A 16,111-nucleotide genomic window follows, 5' to 3' on the forward strand; every position below is an offset into this window, starting at 1 on the left:
CGTTGTATCTCAGCCTTCTAAGAAGTTAGGATTGTAGACATGAGCCAATGGCACCCAGTGATTTTGCTGTTTTCAGTGCTGGTCAAGAAATCCTAGGATTCCTCTGGATAATAAATAGGCCACGAAAGAAAGTGTATTTCTTCAGTATGGCTGTGGTTTGTATGCCTCCTTTCACCTTTACAAATAACTTCATGTCTACATTAGTGCCTTCTTGGGATAGCTCATTCCAAACACTGAATTGTGATGCAGAATCAAGTTGTTTAGGGTCATGTGAATGATGCATGATGTCACATCTTTACTCTTTATGAATCACAAAGATTTTCTGTGTGACATTCACTAGGAGTTCTTAAGGAAAAAAACCAAGTTTTTGTGGTGAGTTCTGTTCACAGATATTTCTGGTTTCTTCCTGAGAAGTGAAATGTAGCAATCAACTTTCTTTTTTGCATTATGTAAGGCTGGGAGCGTGACTGGCTTTGGACAGTTGAATGCTAGTATAAATGTCATGCATCACCCCTGGTGCGAATCATTATTATTGGCTACATAATTTCCTTCCTCTGGAGGTTTTTTATTTATTTTTTTGTTTCTGAGTGAGATGATGTGGGGATGAGTTTGAAATGACTATGTAAGGTGAGGGAGAAATAAAGTTGTTTTAAGCCATGTAACTCTAGGGCTTATTTGTTATAAAGCCCATTCTGACTAACATACTTGCATTGTTTTATTTATAAATTCATAAATACCACTTTACTTTCTCATTACTACAGGTTCATTGTAAATTTTGGAAATTATTTTAAAAATCCACTGAAATCCCCTGCCTAGAAATAATCTGTTAATACTTTACCTGTTTCACTTTATATTAAAACAGTGCTCTTAAATATATAAATTTACTGCCTAGGAATAGTTGGTGAGAGAATGTTTTCATATTTATTGAGTTATACTATTTTTATTTTTTGCCAGTCCTGGGGTTGGACTCAGTGCTTGAGCACTGTCCCTGACTTCTTTTTGCTCAAGGCTAGCACTCTGCCACTTGAGCCACAGCACCACTTCCAGCTTTTTCTGTTTATGTGGTGCTGAGGAATTGAACCCAGGACTTCATGCATGCCAGGTAAACATTCTACCACTAAGCCATATTCCCAGCCCCGGGTTATATTATTTATAACAAAGTCACATTTTATTTTTGTATTTTTCTTTGTTGTAAATAACACCCTAATGAAACTTTGGTTCTCAAGTCTGCTGGAATTTCTGTTTATGTCCTTTGGATAGATCCCTCAAAGGGGAGTCAGTGGGCCAAGAAGTATGCAGATTTTAACACTTTTGCTGAAAATTGCCAGGAGAAAGGTTGTACCATTTAGCACTCCAGCAGTGAGAGATGGGCCATCTGACCACCCCTGTTGCATATTAGAATTTCTTTTAATTTGATAAGTGAAAACGCTATCTTGTTTTGTATTTGCATTTATTTGATTACAAGTGATGTGGAACATTTATTTAATATGTTTATGCATTATTTGGATCTTTTATTTTTTTCTTCTGGGAATTATATGAATGAATTTTCAAGCCCCCAGAGCACTGACTGTTAGAAGACCCAAGGCAACATGGGAAGCCAGCAGCACGGTGCTGTTGTCAGGGAGCCTCAGCACTAGGTTTTGAATATGAGGGAGGGATAGGCTTCTTCTCCTCCTTCCCATCTCCCTTGCTATGATTATTTCTTCTCTGGTTATTTCTGCCATATCCCATGTCTCTCTAGCCCTTGTTTCCTTTCAGATATCTTATTGCACTGGGCTCTTGCTGTGTAATTTAACCTTAGAGTTTAGAGAGAACCAGAGAAACGTGATTAAAGTTACTTTTCAGTGCAGCAGCATTGTTGAGGGAAAGGCCAGCAAGCATCTCCCTGATCCAGAACTCCCCTTACCAATGGGTAATGTTCCTGTGGTCGAGGCCCTGCGGCTAGCATGTCCTCTCCTCAGGAGTCACGATGGTGCGCATAGCGTACTGCTCTAGCATTGGCCTGCATCCGTGATCCTGGAGCTAAAGCTTCAATTACTCTTCCCGGAAGCATTCCTATTTATTTCAAAGACACTGCATCTCTCTCAATTGTCTGTTTGGCATTTCCAAGAGGAGAGAAGAAAGAATCTAAAGTGTTACTTTTAGCCAGTGTAAGATAAAAGACAGATTGAAATGGAGCCAGAGGGACCTGCCCTTCACCTTCCATCTTCACTGGAGTTGGAAGCTCGCACTGGTATGTCAGACAGCAGCTGGCAAGCTCTTTTATCATCATTAATTGTCCGTGGAGTTGTCACAAGGAGAGACTAGAATTCAGGTTTAATTACATCTGTATCATCTCTGATAAAGTTCAGGAAATTCTGGCTTGGTGATGTGCCAAGGATACTCTGTGAAGCAGAAACCATGTGTATCCTTGGGGGAAAGGTGAATTAAGTGAGTTCGGAGGAAAGAAAAGCTTATCAACGCTGGGTATCTCTCCTGAGGTACTGGTGGAGGGGAGACTGCTAGATGCCCGTTAAGGGTGGTTGGGTTTATATAAGACACATATAGTAGACCTTCACAGGAAATAAGTAAAGAGTTATCCCAGGAAGCATGCTTGATTTTTATGGACAATAACTTGCTGCCACACAGGGAGCAAAGAAATATTTGGTCTTAGATAAATACTAGCATTCCCACCTCCATTTCCTTTATGAAATAGGTCTCTGGATGGTCTTTGATTTAGTTCTGGAAATACAGGTAGAGAGTGAGGCTTAAGTGATAATCATGCTGGCTTTGGCTAAAATGAGAACTAAAGTACAGCTTAATGGAAATAGGAGAGGACAGGTGGCAGGGGAGCTGGTGTATCAGTAACTCATTGTCTCATGAAAAGAAGTCAGTAAGGGCTAAGAGCCTTCATTGCACTTATGACAATGACACTTCTGTGTGGCTTAGCAGTACCGAGTCTCATTCTGATCTCTGCTCGATCTTTGGGGACTTTCCTATCTGCTTCTAGTCCTTTTATTATTGATCAGCACTTGAATGTATACTTCAGAAGAAAGCTTTGGCCCCATTCTCTCTTTCCATCCAATGGGGAATCTTCAGCTTAAGGACATTAACCACTTAGCTTCATCTTAACTCTTATTTCCGGAAAGAAAATCTGAAACCATTCTATGAGCTATATCACTTGTGGAATTAGGTGTTTTCAGAGGATCATGTAGATTGACCATCTAGTTCTCCGATTTCCAAAAGGACAATTTCAGCACCACTCCTATTTCTCAGGAAGAGCAATTTATTTTAGTTTACGAAGTCCTCTTTTAGCCTTTAAAATTATTTTAAAAATACTAAATCGTATGCACGAAACCTGAAAAACCTAATAACAATAAGTGTGTGGAAGAATGTGTGTGTCTGTGTGTATTAGGCCTAACAGAAGAGGTTTGCCTACATTCTGAATCTCCAGGACAGCTCTTCTCAATCCAAAATCTGTGGCTTTTCATTTAAACTACAAGACTAATCTTTGTTCTGGGTTTTGTAGCCAGGAACAAAACTCACAGGGCTAAGTTTGGAAAAAAGAGGAAATCAAATTTGGATTTCTCAGAATTTATAATATAGGCTGACTCAGAATAGATATAAAAGAGGATTAAAATGCAGTTTAAGAAGATTGGTATTCAAAAGCTTACATGTGATTACAAGTTTCTTGAAGCCAGAAGCTCTAAATTTGTACTTCTATGCAACAATGCTAGGGACAGAGTAGATGCTCAATAAATATGTAGTCAATGTGTAAAGTACTTACTGAATGTGCTAAAGATCTTTCACAGTTACCATATGCCCTGATGGGCTAAACATGTTAACTGAGGTGTGAGCAGAGGAGGAAGTAGGATCTGATGCCAAAATGATGAGCTGTTTGAGCTCGCCCTAGTTAACGGAGTCCTTGAGAGCTGCTCCCTGAAGTAGGGTGAAACCAGTCCATGGCCCCAGACCCCAGGGCTGAGCTTCTATGTGGCAGACTTGCTTGCTAATATAGCACCTGAGTCACTCAGTAATTCCATTTTTTCTAAGTTCGCTGTGTGGACCACATTTGTTGCTCTGTACCCAGAACCACAGATGTATCCTCTGACTTTCATGTCTATGAAAGAGTAATATAAACAATGGTCACTTTGAGATGCATAAAGGTGTCTTAGTAAGGTAATTAAGATGTACAGCTCTAAGTTACAGTTAAAATTCAATTTTTTAAGCTAGGCACTGGTGTCTCAAGCCTGTAATCCTAGCTACTCAGGAAGCTGAGATCTGAGGATTATGCTTCAAAGCCAGCTCAGGCAGGAAAGTCTGAGATTCTCATTTCCAGTTAACCACTAGAAAGCCCAAATGGTGTTGTGGCTCAAAATAATATAGTACTAACCTTGAGGAAAAAAGCTCAGGGACAGGGCCCAGGCCCTGAATTCAAGCCACGGGACCCACACAGAATGATGCTATTAAAAATCTTTCTGCTATCAGGCTGGAGACCAGGGCCAAGGAAAGGGAGTGTGGACAATCTCTTCTTCTCTCTTCACCTAGGATTTTATTCTCCATCCGTACTCCACCAATTCTTTGGTTATAATTAGGAGCAGCATATATCCTGGCTAACCCAAATGGTCCTACTTGCTTATTATGCCTATTGCCTGGGCCTAGAGTTCTGTTTCATATTAGTTACGATTCTGTGGAGAAGCAACACATACACACACACACACACGTATGAGAGAAAGAGGAGAAGGAGGAGAGAGAGGAAGAGTGTGGGGGGGGAAGGAGAGGAGAGAGAGATTTAGGAACCCACTCATGTAACTGTAATTACTAAATTTAAAGGTAAGGCTGGCAGGGAGAAAGTGCTCAGGAAGGATTTCTATGTTATAAACTTGAAGCAAAATTCCTGCTTTTTACCAACACACACACACACACACACACACACACACACACACACACACGTTTCTTCCAATAGTATGGTTCCTCAGTTACTGTCATGTAATGTGTACATACATGAAAGTATGGGAATAGACACACACACACACACACAAATTCTTTGTTTTTCTATTATCAATAAGTGGCTGTTCAAAGGATTATATGTGCATTTATTGATCATTCTGTCATTTTATTGTCTCTCTCCACTAAATGTAGAAACTGAAAGAAAGTATGGGATTGCTCATCTTCTGTTCCCTAAAGTACTCTAAGTGCCTAGTAAGTGGCTGCTGTTCCATTTCTCATAAATATCTGTTGGATAAATGATTTAAAAGAATCCTGCTTTTTGTTTATTTGTTTTTTTTTGAGAAACCTAGTCTCTATTCATAGGCTCTTTAATTGAATAAAGCCTAACCCATGATATCCATCATCCTTCTTTAAAACAAACTGATTGTAACTGCTAATCACATTTTCACAGAACCCAGGCTAATGAGCAAATGAGTATATATTTATAGATGACACACATGCTGAACAATCATATCTCTCCTCTCTTGCTACCTTAGCAAGTTCTACCCCTTGTCAATGGGTGTACAGGGGAAGTGGAGATAAGGAGAGCAGGTCCCCAGAACAGCTCTCTCTGCCTCACCTGGCTCTTGCTCTTACAGGTATGTGTTGGGTCTCTGGAAATGGAAAACTTCCTACTTAATAGTGAGGATCTCTATTTTCTGCTCATCACAGGACAAGTGCATCTATTCTGTTAGTGCAGAGACTCGCTTGAGAGTAAGGGATTCTTCCTCACTGTTATCAAACCAGCTGGCAAGCATATACCTCTTGCCTTTGGTGGGAGTCAGATATATGCACAGGAACTACATATTCTGTTCTCAATTCCTCTAAAGAATGCCTTTGTAACTTCATTTCATAGGTGTAAGGTGAGGGCAGAATACCACTTTTATATATAACATAGTTGGGATGGGGGAATGAGAACGTAGACAATTCTTACAAAAGACTCGTTCCAGAAAACCCCAAAGTAATATAAAGGACCATTGTTGAATTATTTCTTAATCTTCCAGTCTTATGTCCTGGATATGAGAAGTTAAGACATGCAGCAGGTTCTTTCCCTCCAACCTCATTTGTAGTTTTGCATCCAAGGAAAGTGATGCTATTGATGCTTGGATGTTTGCCTGAAGTTCATTGTAACATTCTGTGCAGACATCCAAATATACACACTGGTGTACATTTATCTATTATCTCCAGTCCATTTATCTAGACATATAATTCTGGTAACAAACAGTAAATTGGAGGATTGTGCCTCATACCATCCCCTATGACTTTCTTTTCAATTTGCTATCATTATGACCTCATTTTTTAAAACCAAAGGTAGTGTATATGTATGTGTGTATATATGTGTGTGTATGCATGCATGTGTGTACATGCATGCACATGCCTGGAGGTTGTGGGGAGATGAGATCAGTATAATTCGTCCAGACTTTAATCTGGGTCCTAATATTCCTCTCAATCCAACACTGGGTCTCACACCAGTTGGGCTGTCCGAATATACCTTAAGCCAAGCCGTGGGATGAATGTCATTGTTGATATCACCCTTAGCTACAAAGGCATTTAAAATAAAGCCTAAGGAAATTAGGATGTCAAATAATTCTATAGCTCTTATAATGCCTAGATATTGAATATGTATTAAAATGTAAGCAGGCTTGAAATTTGAAATGGAAAGAAAAATGTCCCTTTATGTCATTAAGGAGTATTGGGAGCTCTAAGCCTTTGGGGAAAGAAAAAGTTGAAAATTTGAAAATTCATACCTCAAAAGAATTTGAGTTACATTTATAAATATGTAGAGCTTAGAGTAATAAAATAAGGGCCAATTTGGAGGTCCATTTAGAGAGGTGACTAGAACATAATTAAAATAACTGCATTCATACCCAATTTAGAATTCTGTCTCTAGGAAAATGGTTACTATGAGATATTCATAGGTAACCCAGAGAAAATGAACATTTAAAACTACATCAAAGAGGGAAAAAGTCACACAAAAGAGTGGAGGTAGTTAGAAGAACAGATTCTAGAGTTAGAGTGAATGGGTCCTAATGCTGGATAAATTATGACCTAGGTGGCCCTTGGGTGCATGTAGAACTCTTTTCTGTCTTACTTTCTCACCAGCAAATTGGTCCTTATCTTACAGAGTACCTTTGAAAGTGCAGCCAGCCATGGTCTTTGCATACTTAATATGCTCAGTAAGTAGTAGCTTTCATTATTAAATCTAGATTGTTTTCCCCTCAGAAGCACCATGAATTTGATAAGATGGAAATTTTAAATAAAGAAGTTGTGAGACAAAACCAGTAGACTCAATGTATTAACAGACTGGAATATTTTGTATTGATATTGATTAGTCACAGAGCATAAAAGAGACAAAAGCACCCCAAATGCTTAATTCTACAAAGGGATTGTCAATTTGCTGTTCTCCTTCCCTTTTTATCCCTCCTTTCCTCTCTCTCCTCTCTCTCCTCTCTCTCCCTCCCTCTTTCATTCTCCTTCCTATCTTCTCTCCCTTCCTCTCTCCCTTTCTTTATTCCTCCTTTCCTTCCTTTCATCCATTGTAATATTTATTGACTCTCTCTTTTCAGAGAAAAAAAATTCCTCAGAGGTGGTTCAACCTGATCATATTGTTTCACTTGGTGTTTAAACAAGCCTATTTTGGACACAATTATTTGGTCATGGATCTGGTTAGAGAGGACTACATGTTGCAGGCAGCTTTCCTGAAGGCTACTCCTCCAGAACTGATACGGGGTCCTGGATATATTTTATCCCTTGGACCTCTTTGGTGTCCTCTACAAGGTGTTTTTATTTTATTTTATTTTATTTTCTTCTCTCAGATAATGATCAAAGATGTAAAATGAGAATGATTATGTGGAGTGTTTTATATTCAGCTAGAAAGTGACAAACACCATTTCTTCCCATATACCTTTGGCCAAAACTTAGTCACATGGCTCCAATTAAACTTTAAGGATAAATATGAAAAATAGTTTATTTCCCCTAGGGAGCATCTAGCCAGCCTGCCATATGACTGTTCTTAATGTTAAAGAAAATTTTGTGTCATGTAAGGCTTCCTACAACGGTCACTGCAATGTTTGTTGGGAAATGTTGGCAATTATTTAAGGCAAAAACGAACTTGAAACATGAATTTTTTGCCTTAGTCTGAGTAGCAGTGAGAACCTCTGTTAGTGAAATGGCACCTGATTAACTGCATAGGCTAACTCATTTTTGCTCCCATAGGTCAGGATTCTGAGAAAGTTTAATGTTTTGCTTGTTTGATATTCCTTAACAACAGGACTCTCCTTGAGAAATTACTAGGACCTTTAAGTCTCCTTTCCTTGGGGATAACTCGATATTATTTCCTTTAACATGTTCCAGTTTTCACATTGAAGTCAGAGTCATCCAAACAGCTCTTGCCTTATTCTCTCTCATGGACTCATTGAGTTCTTTTATGAAAATACAATAGGAATATTTTTGTGTTTAGATAGTCCAGTGGTTTTGCAAAGAGCTAGAAACTGTCAGCTCATGAAAAATATATCCAATAACAATGGTATAGAGAGAGCACAATGCAGTTTCCTAAAGTTAAATGTCCCATGTACTCAGCTATTCATTTGAGTGATCAGTTCAGAAAGGGATGGAAAAAGATGGTAGATTCGTGTTCTAACTTTGAGAGGAGGGGGTCAAGTCAGCCCTCTTATGATATTTTTTTTGTGTGTAAAAATATTTGTACTTGGACTGGGAATATGGCCTAGTGGTGGAGTGCTTGCTTTGTATACATGAAGCCTTGGGTTCGATTCCTCAGCACCACATATATAAAAAAAGGTGGAAGTGGTGCTGTGACTCAAGTGGTAGAGTACTAGCCTTGAGCATAAAGAAGCCAGGGACAGTGCTCAGGCCCTGAGTTCAAGCCCCAGTACTGGCAAAAAAAAATTGTACTTGTTTTAATTACTCAGGTAAATACCAATAACTTTTATTTCTGAGTTACAAATATCTTAGTCTACTCATGTGGCTATAATAAAATTAGATAAACTTGGGTGCTGGGAATGTAGCTTAGTGGTAGAGTGCTTTCCTACTATGCATGAGTCCTAGTTTCAATTCCTTGGTACTACATAAACAAAATAACAGGTAAAATCAATAAATTTGTGGGGCCCTGGTAGATCATGCCTGTAATCATAGCTAGTCAGGAGACTGAGATCTGAGGATTTGCAATTCAAAGCCAGCCCAGGCAGCAAAGTCCCCCCAGAGACTCTTATCTGCAATTAACCACTCAAAAATTGTATATATGTGTATTGGAACTAGGGAAGGGGAATATCAAAATGGAGTGACAAGGGATAAAAGACAAACCAATGCAACAGCAACACTTAAAAAACTATATGCTGTAAACCAACTGTACAACTCATGTGGGGGGGGGGGGAAGACGGGGGGATGCGGTAACAAGTTGGATAAGAAATGTATGCACTGCCTTATGTATGAAACTGTAATCCCTCTGTACATAACTTTGCCAATAAAGAAATAAATAAATTAAAAAAAACTGGAAATGGTGCTGTGGCTCAAGTGGTAGTGCACTAGCCTTGAGCACAAAGAGGTTCAAGAACAGCATCCAACCCCTGAGTTTAAGCCCTACAACTGACAAATTAGATAAGCTTAGAGACAATGGGAAATTTTACTTCTCATAGTTCTGGAGGCTGAGAGGATCTAAAATGTACAAAAGGTGTAGGCAGATGAGACTGCCGGTCCTCTACCTTCCTACTGTACAGTGTATTCTGTGGTTTGCTACTATTTTAGTCAAGTCCAGATAGTGCTTGACTTTTAACATTTTGTTCTATTTCCTCCATCTCAGGCATTGTAAGCTGGACCTGGTGATCACAATAGTTCATTTCATTGCTTAGACTCTGTTATTTGTTCTTTCTATCATATAGTACATTTAAGGAATGGCTCTGCCTATTTATTTTTTCATCTTACCATATTCCCTAGTCTAGGTCCAAGGAGAAGGAGAAGCAGTTTAATTTTCATGTTATCTGAAGTCAGACATAATTGTGACAACAAATCTTCTAGAAAAAAAAAATCCCCTGCATTCCACTGTAGTGCAGGTGATCAGATCAAACATTACCCTGATACATTAACTGTGCTCTCTGAGGCTTTCCATGAAGGTAATCATCGTGTTTCGAAAGCGCATGATGTGACCCAGGGTGGTTCAAAATTCTTAAGAGTAACAGGCCATGTAAAAAACAAGATATGTTTGTACACAAGAAATTAAAAACCATCTTATGAATTTTGCATGAAAGAAAAGGTTCCAGGGGACTGGGGATATGGCCTAGTGGCAAGAGTGCTTGTCTCATATACATGAGGCCCTAGGTTCAATTCCCCAGCACCACATATGCAGAAAATGGCCAAAAGTGGCGCTGTGGCTCAAGTGGCAGAATACTAGCCTTGAGCAAAAAGAAGCCAGGGACAGTGCTCAGGCCCTGAGTCCAAGCCCCAGGACTGGCCAAAAAAAAAAAAAAAAAAAAAGGTTCCAGATAAGAACATGGTTACCAAAGGTCACTTAGAAAGTTGTTCAAGACACAGATTTTTCAGACTTAAAATTCACATTCTTCGATAGAAGCCTTTACTCTGAATTTCCAAGCCACTTCCTAAATCGAGAGCTTTTTCAAAGTGAGGCCACTATGCATTGAATTTGTCAAATCACAGAGGTCTTTAAAAAAATTCTACAGGAAATGGTCACCATTTATTGTGTTTGCTACACAGAACTGCTGTACCAATCAGCTCTCTGCTGAATGAATACTCTTTGGGAATAGTTAGTGTTGGTATACTGTCAGGGGCAATTAAAGAATACACAGATAGCCACCTTCAGCTTTAATTTTCTGCAAAATAACTCCAGTCTCCTTCCTATTGGGGGCATGGACATGAAAGTATCAGAATGTCAGGTGTTCCTTGTGGCCTTCCTACTTTGCTTGAGTTTATGTCAGTGGCAGCTCCCAAGTGTGTGTGGAGTTAACCATAAGCAAGATTCCATTTGTGCACTTACAGACTTGAAAGGGGACAAGCCTGGTGTTCTCTACTGTTGATCAGGGACACAAACAAAGCTATTAGCTCTACATTCAGGGAAAGGCAAAAAAAAATCACTTTTCATATTGTGCAACCAACCCTAAATCAGGTCAATCTCTCCTTCATTGCTGGCTAATATCCAAGCCACAGTGAAAAGCTGATGTTTTTTGTTTAGAATGAATTTTTGCAGTGTTTATAAACCAAGTCTCCTTGAAATTTTCATTAGGAGGATCATACAGTTCACCTCTTGTCCTGCCCTTTATCCTTTCTGCTGGAATAGTTGAGTGATTTTGAAAATTTTCACTAGTCTAATTGATTAGTAAGGAGAGTTAGTTTTGAATGTCACCTTCTGCAAGGCAGAACTGAGATAGACATCCAGCCCAGATTTTGTGACCTTGGTTTACACAGCCGGGGGAGTGAGAACAAGACATTCATTACAGCTTGGATTATATGAGGAATAGGAGGGAATGGTTATGTAATAACCCAGTGGCAGCGCTTTACTAGACATGTAAGAGCCACATGTCACTGGATCCTAACAATTTATAATCCTGAAATGCAGATACTTTTACCACTATGTTTGTAGGTAGGGAAACTGAGGCTCAGGTGGTTTCCTTGTTAGTAGATAGTAGAGTCAGGACTTTTTTTCGGGCACAAATTACCTCCAAATCTAATAAGTTGTAGTGATAAACATCTATTATTGTTCCTAAGTTTACAGCCAGCCTCTATTGATGGGGCAGCTGAGCAACTCCCCTGACCTGGGTCAGACATAACTGATTTTACTTGAGTGTGCTCATTTATTTAATGTTTGACGTGTGTGTGTGGTGGTGGGGGTGGGGTTAGACCTCACAGATCTGGCAGTTGGTTGACTAGCATGTGATGAGGGCGTGGTAGTTTGTATTTTCTAAAGATAATCTACAACAGTTGAACTCAGGGCCTTGCACTGGCTCAGTTCACTTGCTTGGCTAGTACTCTACCACTCAAACTGGTATGTATTTTTAAACAGTCTTTAAATAGTGTATGGAGGATTTCCATTTGCACATATTAATTTGAGTACAATGCATCTTAATCAATGTCACCCCTTCATCATTCTTCCCCATCTCTCCCCCACTTACCTACTTCCATTTTCATATACATATATATATATATATATATATAATTATTTGCTCACCCTTTCTCTTTCTACTTGTCTATCTTCCCTCTCCTGAAAACACATGTTTCAGATTTCTGGTATTTATTTTGTGAAGCTGTGAGTTAGTTGTTTTAAGGAGTTATACCATTACCAGCTTGGATTTCTGCTGATTTGGTGGTGAAATCTTTTTATCCTTTTCTGTCTGGGCTAAAGAAGATCCAACTGTGGTCCTTCAGATTTCAACTTCCTGAGTAGCTAGGATTACATGTTGGAGCCATCAGAGTCTAGCTAAAATATGTCTCTCATATTGTTTTGACAATGGGACATTGATTTTTTTTTCTCATCTATATGTTCCTTTCACTTGAATTTGAGCAGATATTTGTGGTTACCTTTACCAATAGAATATGGTAGATGTAAGGCAAGTCCAGCTCACAGTTGTAGCCTTGAGAATTTGGCAACTTCTATTTTCTTTTTTTTTTCATGATATTGCTCTTTAATTAGATATATGATGTTGGATGGGATCTGGACAGTCACATAGACAGTTCACATATAGAACATTCCAGCTTAAATCCCAATTTAGCAGGCAGAATCAACCATCACCTTTCACCAGATGTGAGAGTGAGTGAGTGAATGAGCCTTTGGATGACCCCAACTGCATGATGCCAAGTTACTCCAGTTATTATGTCACCCTGGCCTTTGAGGTTTCCAAGCAGATGTCAGGAACAGCAGAGCTGAGCTATCTCTACCAGGCCCTCTACAAATTGCTGATCTGTAGGTAGAGCTGTTTTGTGCTACTGGGTTTGAGGTGGTTTGTGTTTTTATAATAGCTAACTGAAATAGAGTGCCATGTGTTTCATATAATTTGGCAGGCTAGATTGAGTTTATTTTCATGGGAGCCGGGAAAGAGAAGGGAAAGAGGGGAAGGGGGAAGAGGAGGGGGAAGGAGAGAGGAAAGGAGAAGAGGAAGGAGGAGGTGGGAGGAAAAGGGAAAAGGGGGAGGAGGAGGAGAAGGAGGGGGGAATGGCAGAGGGGGAGAGCAAAAGTCTCTTAAGGGCTAGGTTCCAATTGGCACACTATCACTTACACTGAATTCTGTTGTGCAAAAGAAGTCATCCTGGATTCAACACAGGGGAAATAAATTGTACAGTTTGATGGGAAGAGCAAAATGTCACATTGAGAAGAGCCTGGCTAAAGGGAGGAATGAAGTTTATGGTCTTATTTGCAACTTGTTATGCCACCTCCTAAGAGCTTTAGACTATTTAGGTCAGTAAGAAAGGTGAAATAACACTTAGAAGAAGCCCAAACCATTTTGATGATTTTGTTTCATATAACAAATGTATAGAGGATAGTGCCTAATTTCTAGCCAGCTCAACCATATAGAAAGTCACTTGTGTGAAAAAGTTTGGTATGTCAGGAAATTGGTTGTCATGAATATATGCACTGTGATATATATATCACCCATACTGGGTATGCCGTTCCCATGGGCCCCAGTGTATAAAATTTAGAAAGGATGCGAGCAGTTTTATTCCTTTTGCTTCAGAACACACAGAGCATTTGACAAGGCCTGATTTACATTCATTCGCTTTAGGAGTGTGTATTCATTGTGTTTGGCAAGAGATGGAAACAAAGGCCTGAAGACTATTGCTAAGGCCCTCATCTGTCTAAGATCTGAACATGGGTTAAGTAGCTGAGAGAGCTAGCTTGATCCAAACTACATATTTGGGTCAGCTTTGGAATAAATTTGGGTACTCTAATAATGGGTTAAGGCTTGGGAGGTCTTTACTCCTGAGTTTGCTGGGTGGGCGGCCACAGGGGTGTCTTCTTTGTCTGAGTAGGTTGAGGAAGGGGTCTCTTTGGACTTCTTTAGACTAAAAACAACAGAATTATCTGAACAAGACTCCTTGTAGTTCAAGAAGTTCCAGTCACTGTGAAGGAAGATAAACAGACAGAGATAAAGCAATGACTGGACTTTCTTCAGAGACATTCATGGTTTTGTAAGTGAGCAAATGGTTCCTGCCATGCAGTGTCATGGTCAGATCAAGGAGGCTACATGCAGGCAGCACCACCAAGGGCGCTGAATATAGCCTGTGGCTTAGGAAGGTCTTTAAGATGAGAAGGATCAGAAGGGATTTTCTAGACAGACAAGTAAAGTCATTGTAGACAGAGTTCTGGAAGCATGTGGAATGCCAGCTAGTACAAAGTGTGTCTGCATGAGAGAGAAAAATGCAAGAAGCAGGCCAGAGGGGATGACAGTAGCAGAGGGAAGAGATGAGAAAAGTGATGAATATGAGTAGTAGATTCCAGGGGTAAATAGGCAGAACAGCAGGTGATAGTTGTCATAGTCAGGTCAGCAGTGATGACGGCCCTGATCCCCGACATAGACATGGGACTAGCTATGAGAACTTTTTCTAGCCTACTGGACCAGTTAATATTGCTTTTCAATAGTGGGGTGTTTAGGATGATACCCTTATTTTGAACGATGGGTAGATGGTGTTATAATGCCTGATACATGGCACAAAGGAAGATGAGCAAGATGCTGAGTGTGGCTTGACAATCTATACCTTGAAGTCTTTACGGCCATTTGATGGGTTGTTACAGTTCCCATTTTTTTTTTCCTGCTTTTTGCCTGCTCCTCTCCTTGTCTTCTGTGCCTGCAACAACCAAACTCCTAAATCAGAATGGGGAAGTATATATTTGATGGTCTGTGTGTCCAGATGGAATCAGGTACATGTCTCTACGATCTTCAAGGTCAAGTTGTATCTTCTTTTCAAAGGTCTTATACCCTGGGTGTCATGTAGTATCTCACACATCCCATTCATGGCTGGTTTTACAAATATCCTAATGCATTAAAGATAACACATTAATATCCAGGCTGCCTGTTACATATATCCCAGAGTGCAGGGATGGTTATTTGTGCCCTTATGTGTAAACTACTTTGTATTTGGTCCTCCAACTAGTACATGGTTCTCCAGTTTCAATGAAGAAAAATTCCTTCCTGTAGCTTTACACCATTTCACAGTTTACAAATTATAAGTATAATCTGAATTTTAAGTGATCCTTTGAGGTTTGTGGGAAAATATTATGAATTTTATTTTCTTTATATAGAGACTGAGGCTCAGGAAGTTTGTGACTTACCTACTATGGCAAACACTGAATATTCACTTGGATTGCCTACTCTAAGCCCAATATTCTCTCTCTTCTGGCTTCTCCTTGGGAATGAATAAAGAGTTAGATGAGTGCTCACTTCAGCAGCACATATACTAATAATATTGGAACAATACAGAGAAAATTAGCATGGCTTCTGTGCAAGGATGACATGCCAATTTGTGAAGCATCCCGTATTTTTAAAAAAAGAGAGCTCTCCTATGACCCAGCAGCCCCACTTTTGGGCATCTACCCAAAAGACTACAAACAAGAACACACTAAAGCCACCAGCACAACAATGTTTATCGCAGCACAATTTGTCATAGCTAGAATTTGGAACCAACCCAGATGCCCCTCAGTAGACGAATGGATCAGGAAAATGTGGTACATATACACAATGGAATTTTATGTCTCTATCAGAAAGAATGATATTGCCCCATTCGTAAGGAAATGGAAGGACTTGGAAAAATTATACTAAGTGAAGCGAGCCAGAGCCAAAGAAACATGGACTCTATGGTCTCCCTCATAGGAAATAATTAGCACAGGTTTAGGCTAGTCACAGCAGAGGATCACAACAGCCCAATAGTCCTTATGAACACATAAGATGATGCTAAGTGAAATGAACTCCATGTTATGGAAACGACTGTTATATCACTGTTGTAATTACTTTCAACATGTGGTGTGAAACCGTAGCTTCTATTATTGATGATCCTCTTGTATCCCCTTCCTAAGGTTGTACCTGCACGATCTCTGTATCTTATTTGAGTACATTGGAAACTGTGTATACTGGTATTGGAACTAGGAAAGTGAAAGGGAATACCAAAATTGAGAGACACAGGGTAAAAA

General features: G+C 39.6%; 1 non-coding gene across 1 annotated transcript; it reads left to right on the top strand.

Moving 5' to 3' along the window:
* Positions 1–15,357: 15,357 nt before the first annotated feature.
* Positions 15,358–15,467, top strand: LOC125360330. Its single transcript, XR_007212719.1, has one exon. It is a non-coding gene; the product is annotated as a U6 spliceosomal RNA (small nuclear RNA).
* Positions 15,468–16,111: the final 644 nt, after the last annotated feature.

The sequence above is a fragment of the Perognathus longimembris genome, chromosome 11, assembly GCF_023159225.1.
Source record: "Perognathus longimembris pacificus isolate PPM17 chromosome 11, ASM2315922v1, whole genome shotgun sequence".
NCBI classification, from domain to species: domain Eukaryota; kingdom Metazoa; phylum Chordata; class Mammalia; order Rodentia; family Heteromyidae; genus Perognathus; species Perognathus longimembris.